Source organism: Pseudocercospora fijiensis, assembly GCF_000340215.1.
Source record: "Pseudocercospora fijiensis CIRAD86 unplaced genomic scaffold MYCFIscaffold_4, whole genome shotgun sequence".
Taxonomy (NCBI): domain Eukaryota; kingdom Fungi; phylum Ascomycota; class Dothideomycetes; order Mycosphaerellales; family Mycosphaerellaceae; genus Pseudocercospora; species Pseudocercospora fijiensis.
Genome location: NW_006921535.1, coordinates 3,322,524 through 3,330,575, shown reverse-complemented (window position 1 = coordinate 3,330,575; position 8,052 = coordinate 3,322,524).

The following is an 8,052-nucleotide window of genomic DNA, read 5'->3' as shown; positions in this document are numbered from 1 at the left end:
AGTCGCGCCGCGGAGTCGTATCGATTTGCGACGAACCGCGAGGGATTACCCGGCCTCGCCTTTATCGGCGGAGCTAGTAATCTCTAAAAAAGGCTAGCGAGCTCTCGTCCGCTTTACTACCCTACGGAGGGCACGGGATAGCGGTACCTCCTCTAGAGGGTATACGTTATCGTAGATTTTACGTAGATCGTCCGCGCCCGTTAAGTCGTCGATATTATACTATATATTATAGGCGCTCCTATACCCTTTCTACTTTACTAGGTATTAGAGAACAGGCTAGCCTCTTCGGACGACGGTCCGTCGTCCGAGAAAGCGCTCGATTTTATAAGAATCGCCCTCGTCGCTAGAACCTAGACTATTCTTAGCTACGACGGGCGGGGGCTTGTAATTAACAGTTCTCTTAAAAGGATCTAAGTCTTTAGGGGCTTTTTCGAACTGCGAAACCGATATTACCGGATAGATACGCATTAATAGCGGCAACTCGAGATAGTAGGCTAGTCGTCCGACCTTCTCGAGAACCGTAAAAGGCCCTTTAAAACGGTAGCTAAACTTATACGACTAACCTAGCACTTCGTAACTACGGTATAGGCGAAGCATAATACGGTTACCTAGCTTAAGGAATAGGGGCTTATACTTGCTATTATACTGTTCTTTTATTTTTACGTTCGCCTAAGCAATCGCGTCCTAGACTTCCTTCTAGATACGACTACGCGCTACCGCCCTATTATACGGATAGTCGTATAGTATATCGAGCGAGTCGAGATTCGTCCTTACGCCCGTAGTAACCTCGTTCGGCGACTAACCGGTAGTCGTATTGCGGGAGTTGTTAAGCGTAGCCTATAGCTATAGGATAAACGTCGTCTAATCCTCGCTAGGATAATCTGCTAACTAGTAATAGATTGCTGTCTCGACTGTTTAGTTAGTTCGCTCGGATTGACTATCGGTTTAAGGGTAGTAGGCCGTAGACGTAGCTAGCTTCGTACGTAGGCGCGAGAAAACGCTCTTAAAGAAGTCGCTTAGCTAGCGAGGATTACGATTAGCGATAAGTACTACCGGTATACTTATATCTATTAAGTAAAGCCTATCGATTAGAGCGATACCCTAGTCGTAGGCCTTCTAGTTCTCTTTGCCTAGGACGACTACTACCCGCTTAGACGTCTTATAAGTAATCGTATATAGTATATTAAATCTATCGGTCGTAACCGGCAAGGCGGTTACGAGATCTATCGTTATAGTATAGTATAGGCCCTCTATATTCTAGATCGGGTAAAGTTCGCCGTAAGGAGCGTATCGGGGGGTACGTAAAAGGAGATACTAGTAACAATAATCTAAATAGAGGCGAAGGTAGCAAGCGAGTCGATATATAAAGAAGGAAGCTTAAATGCGGTCGAAGACGCGCTAAAAGCCTTAGTAGCAACGGTTATCGTAAGCCTACTCGAAGATCTCGCCTATTAAGGCTCGAGGGATATAGAGTCGCTCGCGCCCTAAAGATTAGTTATAGAAATATAAGAGGCCGTCCCTTTCGAAGAATCGAATGCCTAGCGGACTATTAAACTTATTATCTACGAATAGGTCCGGATTTTTGCTACCCTTATACCGAACTAGCGTTTTCGTTACCGAAGGCATATTAGCTCCCTCCGAATAGAGACGCTTTAAAGTATTCCGCGCCTACGCTTATCGAACTAGTTGTAAAACCCTAGACTAATGTTCGTCGTTATCGTACGCTCGGTTTAACCGACGTCGGAAATCCGGATCTAGCTCTACTAATATCGTATAGAAGTAGGCTACTTCCTCTAGATCGGCCGAAGAGGGCGTAGCGTCGGTATAGTAAGAGAGCGGGTCTAAGTTCTCCTCGTCCGGCGTTAGCTTAGGCGACTCTATATCCTCTAGAAGTCGACTAAGGGCGTCTAGAACTAGGTATATCCGCCCTAGACGGTAAACTATATCGACTCGATATTAGGAAAGGAACATCGATACCCTTACTAATTTTAGGTTCTACTTACCTATATCGGTAGTCGTAGTTATCGATACCGAGTTAGTAAGACCGACCGCGGTATAGTAGTCCGTAAAGATAGTCGTCGGCCTCGATAAAGCATGTATTAAATAGCCTACCTTCTTTACTATTTATACGATTCCCGAGTATTTAAGCTCTATCGGCTAATATCGTATCTCTACCTAAGTTAGGCCTCGGCTTAAGAACAAAATAGGCTAAACCTTGTAATAAGGAAACAACTACGCCTTTCCCTTAGATAGAATAGAGTCTAGGTCCCTATCGATATAGTAGAGCACCGCGCTATAGCTAAACTCTTTAGAGGAATCTATATTAGCGTATAAGCGACGGTTAGGGTCGAAATAGTATAGGAAGGAGGGCTCGTAGAATATCGATTGCAATAAGCGAAACGCTTTTACTAGCTCGTCGCGGTGCTAATCGTTCTTACCTAGCGTCGTAACGGCGACGTACCGGCGACGACTATTGCCGTTAACTAGCGCCCCTTTTAATAAGCGTATCTTCTCCGCCTATAGAGGCGCCGCTATCTATACGTAGTATAGGATATATTGCCGCAACTAATTAGTTGGACCGAGATAATACTCTAGCTTCTATACGTTCTCCGGGAACTAAAGTAAGGTAATCGCTGCAATTTTCTCTTTACTCGTAGCTAGACCGAGGCCGCTAACGTACTAACCTAAAAGGGTCGTAGAGGGGAAGCCTAAGAAAGTCTTCTTCGGACTAATGCTAATCCTTACGGCGTCTAATCTCTAGAAGACCGCTTCTAGATAATCGAGATGCTTAGGCAACGTCTTCGAAAACACTACGATATCGTCGATATAAGCTCGCGTAAAGCTGCGACAGTCGCGAAGGATCTAATCTAGCTTCCGCTATACGAATTAGACACTATTCGAATATCCTATAATAGCGACCTTGTACTGTTCCTAGCTACGATAAGTATTAATCGTTAATTTGTAACGATCCTCCGGCTTTACGCCCTATTAGTAGAAGAAGGTTAGATAGTCTATAGTGCTAATATACTAGCACCCTATTAACTGTATAAAGAGATCCGCCTAGAGCGGTATCTAATAGCTATCGGGGATCGTTACCTTATTTAAGGCGCGTATATCGACTACCGCCCGCGGCTTATTAATTATGCTACCTTTACCGTTAGCAACGCGCTTCTATACGACAAACACTAGAAAGCCGAAGGGCGTAGGCTCGGTTATATACTATATCTTCCCTTAGCGGTATAGGTCGTTATATATCTTATCTACTACTTTACGATCCCTCTTGCCTAGGTTAATTATACGGGGGGGCGGCAACAGATCTAGGTAATTTAGTACAGTTAGGATAGGCATGTAATTGTGCTCGGGAATATCGACTACCGTTTAGCGATCCGTAAAAAGCTCCGGGTACCGCTCGACCGCTATAGCGATTTAGTCTACCTAGTTATCGTTACCGTAGATCGTTACGCCTAACGCGTACTAGTATTTCCGCTATATATTTAGTATATCCCGCGTAGCCGTAAAAGCGTTAGGACTCAATCCCGCTAGTCCGTAGTTAGCTACGTCGATATAGTAGGCCCTAGCAATAGTCCTATTACTTAATAAACCGAGCAGCTGTCCGGCTCGAATCGTTACTAGAGTCGTCGTATCGTTACGAATATATATATAAGAAAAATTAGCGTCTACGACCTAATTATACGCCGTTACTAACGGCGGAGCTTGTAACGACAATCCCTATATATTGCTAGTTAGCTAGACTAAGAAACCGGCGTTAAGAATAAAATCCCGGCCCTTAGGGAGGTCGCCGCCGTACTTAACTAGAGCGAGGGCGACCGTACGCGGCGCTAATATTACGTCCTCCGCTAGCCTTACGAGGCGCTAAACTAACTTCCCTTTCTTGCGCTTAATAGCTACTTTAAAGCGGGCGTTGTCCTAACTAGCTATAGTAACTGTCTATATAGGAATATCGATCTTTATTCCCTCTAGGGCAATCGTATCTATACCGACTAGGATTTTTGCCTTTAGTTTAGGAACTAGGTAAACCTCGCGAGTTATTCGTACTAGAGAGACTATACCGTCCGTCTTCGCTACTAGGACAAATATATCTAATATAACGTATTCCCCGGAGCGATGCGCGCCGGTAATGCCGCCGATTTCGATCGGTTCGCGTAGCTTACGTACCTCTACGTCCGGGCAATAGCTTAAAACGAAGTCTCTTTCCGCAATAGTAAGCGTATAGCTAGTATCTAGGTAGACCTATACAGATGCACCGGATAGTAACAACCGAAGAGAGAAAGTTATATATTACTAATTCCGGAATGCGTAACCTTACTAAGCTAACGGAGGCGCCTTCGACTAAATTACTTCTAGGTTTGCCGATACGCGTTCGATAATAGTAGAAGGCGTCGTCGCCCCTATATACTCCTTACAAACATACTAGTATAGAAGGTTGCCTAACTTAAACCGCCGCCTACAGACCTTATAAGCGTACTTCGTAGAGGCAAATAGTTAGATCGCCGCTAGTAGGGACGCTTTAGCCTATAGTACCGAGTTTAACGCTAATAGCGAGCGATCGCCTATGCCCGCAAAGTAAGCTCCTAAGCCTAGATCGGAGTCGTATAGGTCGGTAAAGTAGTTAGCGTCTTCTCCGGCGTTACTAAAATAGCTATAATTATCCGCGTTAGTTCTCCTATTATCCTCCTAACTATCCTTCTAATAGCCGTCGTCGGCTTAGTTAGTATTATTTATAGTATCGCCTACTCTCTTACTATTATCGGTAAAGTTAGCCTACTTACGAGCTCGATCGTTGCGCTTTCTATCCTATCGATTAAATAGGCGCGAATCGACTCGCTTTAGGTCTTTTAGGAGGAAGGTAGGGCTACTACCCTTCGACGGTCCTTTACTATTTCCTACTAGCGGTAGGCGATTCTACTAAAAGGCGTTAGGTAGGCGATTCTACTAATAGGCGTTAGTAAGGCATAGCGGGTTCGGTCGGTTAATATCGCGGTTCCGGTAGTTAGGGGACGCTCTTTATTAGGACTAAAGAGGTTATACGTAATTAGTATGTAACCGGGCTCGAGTAAAGCTAGGGTCTCGATGCCTTAGGCAGGACTTAGCGCTTAGCGTTAGGCTAACTAGCCTGCCTTCCTCCCTCTCCTCTTAGATCTCTATCGAATACTATACTAATTTACTACTACCCTATCTACCTGCTAACATAACCCTTCTTATATAGTATTCGATCTACCCTTTAAAGGCAGTAGCTAGATAGTCCTTATTTTAAGCTTTTAGCGGTATAGCTACGAGCAAGACTAATCTAACTATATTGCGCCCGAAGAACGGGACCTATATATACTATCCTATCGAAACAACCGTACTAATTATCGAGCAAGGCCTTCTATACGGCCTATTATACTAAGTCAATCGTACTAGACTAATATCTACTAATTCCGCTACATCCGCATCTTAGGGGCTAATAATATATTATTAGTGTTACCCCCTATTATAATAGCCGGCTTATTACGAAGCAATAACAACCGTGCTGCTACTAGCAGCGCTAGCAATAACAACGCTAGTAGCACAGTCCCCGCTAAAGTGCCTACTAAAGTGCCTCCTACTAAAGAGCCTACCGGAGAGCCTGTTAAAGAAGAACCTGTAATTCTAGGTAACGACCTAGAATTGCCTATCGACGACATTCTTAATAACATTGTTAATCGACGATATAGCTAGCTAGCCTTTAGCCCCTAACTAGTAGGGAGACTCTAAGAAGCTACCTAAAACAGGCTTACTGCCCTACGTTAAGAACAACAGCTAAAGGATAACCTCCTCGAAATTCGCCGCCTTTAGGAGGCCCTAACAACTAACACTAAGCCGATAGTAGGGCCTTCCTTACTATCAGTCCTAGTCTAGAAGAAGGATGCTAAACTTAAGGACTGCACCGTGTTCGATAGCTCTAGTCGCAAGCAATACAATAATTATATACGTAATTGTAAGCTTAACTAGCGAAATGCACTAAGGGCTCTTCTAGACGACTATTCCTTAGTTGTTTACGCTATATAGTACATTAATAGTAACCTAAAGCGCACCTAGGACGACTATTTCGATTCCCTTAATAATTAGACTACTGTTTAGTAGAAAACCTATAAGACTATTATGCTAGACACTCTTAGAAACCCTATACTAAGGCAACAATACGCTTAGGACTAGTACCTTCGGGCTAAGCAAAAGACTAATTAGACAGCTCGCTTATTTGAGGCCTATTTAAAGACCCTCGAAGACGACCTCCCGACTAAAACTAATTCTATCTAGATCTCCGAAATACGCCCTAAATTGAGATAGGAATTGGTCCTTAAGTTAGACCGCCGCCGTGTGTTTAAACAGACCAATCTTATATGTATTTAATTTATAGTCGAAGTAGAAACAGCCGAACGGGCTGTTTAGCTCTAATAACGACTAGAATCGAGGATCCGACTAGCTAGTACTAACCGTAGCAACCGTGGCCGCGGAGGAAACTAAGGTTCCTACTATAATAATAATGCTAACAATAGGAACAGTAACAATAACCGTAGAAGAGGCCGTAGCCGCCGGCTATATAGAGGAGGCCGCGATAGGGGCCGTAGAAGGGGCTCGTATCCCTACAATACTAACCGCTCGGCTAACAATAGCAATAATAGCTACGGCAGTCTACTAACTAGATTGAAGTGCTTTAACTATAATAGCACCAGCTATCTACTAGGCTAATGCGACAAACCTAAGGACTAGGCCCGAATTAACCGTACTTCCGCTAAGTATAGGAAGCATCTTTTAGTAGCTAACGCTACCCCTATAGGCTAACCTTCGAAAAAAGAGTAAGCGCCGCACTAACTGTTAGCCTTATGCGGCGTAAGACTATCGACATTGTGCTAGCTATAATACGCTCCTACCTTATATAGGACACGAAGGGCACTACCTATTAAACTAAGGTTATGCTAGATCTAGGAAATTCAGTTAGTACCCTTATTAGCCATCGCCTAGCTAAGCAATTAGACCTTCGACAACTGCCGAAGACTAACCTGCTAACCCTTGCTTGGTTTAATAACGCTCGGCACTTAACCTATAGGGCCTACTATGTTCCTATAGCTCTAAAGGACGACCTCGGAAATGAACGCCTACTAGACTTTACTGCCTACGTAGTAGATATAGACAACCTGTATAGGGGAGCTACTATTATTATTAGCAACCCTATTCTCAAGTACTACGCTATAGCTATAGACTTAGGCATTTAGAAGTGGCGATTTAGAATCGCTCGGAAAGAGGATATTAAATACATTGATATTAGCGAGTACCCTAACGATATTAGGGTCTTGTTTATTAGCAACCTAATACCGGCCTCCGCCTTAGCTAATCTAACAGCTAATCTTCTCGGTAGAGATAACGATAAGCCTGTGCCCCCTAATAGCATAGACCCTAATTAGCTTACTCGTATACCGGAGCCTATTCGAGAAACCTATATTAATATATTCAAACACCACTTGGCATCGACGTTGCCTATGTTTAAAGAGACGGATTATAAGATTAATATTATAGAGGGCAAGGAGGTTCCTTTTAGACCCCTCTATAACCTTAGTAAACGAGAGCTTGCTATATTGCGTAAGTACCTAGAGGAAAACCTAGCTAATAGTCGCATTCGGTATAGTAACAGCCCTACTAGCGCCCCTATCCTGTTCGTACTAAAGAAGGATAGTAGCCTACGCCTATATGTTGATTATCGTAGGCTTAACGCTGTTACTATTAAAGACCGCTATCTACTTCCTCTTATTAATAAGACCCTCGATCGCCTTTCTAGTGCTTACTACTATACTATATTAGACATTAAGGATGCATACTATCGCATCCGCATTCGTAAGGGTAACGAATAGAAAACAGCCTTCTATACTCGCTATAGCTATTTCGAGTACTTAGTTATACTATTCGGCTTAGCTAACGCCTTTGCAACATTCTAGTCCTATATCAATCGGGCCCTTTCGGGCCTATTAGACTATCTCTGTATAGTTTACCTAGATAACATCCTAGTTTATATAC